Below are 2,090 nucleotides of genomic sequence, written 5' to 3' on the forward strand. Positions count from 1 at the left end.
CTCATTCCATCTCCCTGTGAATTAGCTTCATTCCCTTTGAGATCTCAGACCTCTACCTCCTTCTTCTTAGTCTAGAGAAAGGACTAAGATTAGGGGACATTCATGTTAAGAATGTTAAAATTACTACACCCTCACCCTCTAGAGTTTAACTGAGTGGGCCTACTGTGAAGCCCAATAATCTTTATTTGGACAAGCATGTTAAGAGATTCTGATGGAGGTTTCCTGTAAGGTACTTTGAGAAAGATGGATTTAATTAGAATTTATTCTTTTTGAGAATAAACACATTTCACTTTTTGGTCTAACATAAGGATTTGGGGATTGAGTTCTAGTCCAGATTATAAATCCGCTAGAATATAAACTCTTGTGAGGACAGGGATTTTTTTTTTTTTCCCTTGTTCAATGGTACATGCCCAGCACCTGGAAGACTGACTTTTAAATAGTAGATGCATGCAACCCATTTGTTAACTTAATGAATGAACTCACAGTATAAAGATTGCATTCCCTGAATATCTTCTAACACATGTTATAACCAGAAAGAGTTTGCAAGTGAATTTTGAAACAGCAGAAGGGTGCTGTCAAACTTACAGCAGAGGGGTTAGCTCTGAGACATTGGTACCTCAAATGGGAAATCGGGCTGATAAAGAAAGGCCAGGATGAATAGAGTACTTGACAATTCTGCTGATATCTAGGCCAATCCTAGTCTCTTTTATTTTTAATTGTAGGATAATGCTTTACAGTGCTGTGTTAGTTTCTGCAGTACCGACAGTGTGAATCAGCTGTAAGTATACATATATCCCTCCCTCTTGAGCCTCCCTCCCCTCCCCTCCCCTCTAGGTCATCACAGAGCACTGAGCTGAGCTCCCTGTGCTATTCCACAGGTTCCTACTATCTATTTTACACATGGTAGTGTATGTATCGGAGAAGGCAATGGCACCCCACTCCAGTACTCTTGCCTGGAAAATCCCATGGACAGAGGAGCCTAGTGGGCTGAGGTCCATGGGGTCGCTGAGGGTCGGACATGACTGAGCGACTTCACTTTCACTTTTCATTTTCATGCATTGGAGAAGGAAATGGCAACCCACTCCAGTGTTCTTGCCTGGTGGGCTGCCGTCTATGGGGTCGCATGGAGTCGGACACGACTGAAGTGACTTAAGAGAGAGAGAGTGTATGGATATCAAACCTAATCTTCCAGCTCATTCTCCAAAATATAGAACACTCCCTGAATTTGTGTGTCATCCTTGCGCAGGGGCCATGCTAATCTTGTCTGTATCGTTCCAGTGTTAGTGTATGGGCTGACCAAGGGAGCATGGGCAATCCTGGTTGTGATCATTGTATTCCTTTCTTATACCTGCTGTAACAAAGTATCAAACTGTGTGGCTTAAACAACAAATGTTTATTTTCTCACAATTCTGGAAGCTTTAAGCCCAAGATCAAGGTGTTAGCAAGGTTCCTTCTGGGGGCTGTGAGGACAAAGCCGTCTTATGCCTGTCTTCTTGCTTCTGTTGGTTTGCTGACAGTGTTTGGCATTCCTTAACTGGTAGATCCATGACCCTAACCTCTCCCTTAATGTTTACATGATGTTCTTCCTTTTTCTGTGTTTATCTCTGTTCAATTATGTGTTTTTTTTTTTTTTTTTAAGGACACAATCATATTGGATTAGGGCCCACTTTGATGACCCACCTTAACTTGAATGTCAGCAAAGACCCTATTTCCAAATATGGTCACATTCTCAAGTGCCTTCATCGATTGTCCTTGGCGGCTTTGGGTTGCCCCCCTCTGATGAGAGATATTCTTGGAGCTATAGCATGGGAATCCCAGAAGTCAAGATGAAGTTCTGATGAGGAAATATGTAAGTGAAATTGTAGCTTTCTCCTCCCCTTCCTCCCATATTTTCTGAGCTTTCCCTATGCCTGTTGGAGATACCAGGCCCTTTCCAGATTCTTCTTGGACAGTAAGACCATGGAAATGAATATCGCTTCTACATGACCCTTAGGCAAGCAAAGCTTTTTATTAGAAGAGACAGCTTGTGCACAAGGGAGAAGGAAAAGAGCCAGCTCCCCGAGTAGAAGGGACAAGTTGCTTTTATGACA

General features: G+C 42.5%; 1 non-coding gene across 1 annotated transcript; it reads right to left on the reverse strand.

The window, feature by feature from the left end:
• Positions 1-1,201: 1,201 nt before the first annotated feature.
• On the reverse strand, positions 1,202-1,308 carry LOC113888245. The gene has a single exon (XR_003509885.1). It is a non-coding gene; the product is annotated as a U6 spliceosomal RNA (small nuclear RNA).
• Between the last annotated feature and the right edge of the window lie 782 nt (positions 1,309-2,090).

The sequence above is a fragment of the Bos indicus x Bos taurus genome, chromosome X (genome assembly GCF_003369695.1).
Source record: "Bos indicus x Bos taurus breed Angus x Brahman F1 hybrid chromosome X, Bos_hybrid_MaternalHap_v2.0, whole genome shotgun sequence".
In the NCBI taxonomy this organism is placed as follows: Eukaryota; Metazoa; Chordata; class Mammalia; order Artiodactyla; family Bovidae; genus Bos; species Bos indicus x Bos taurus.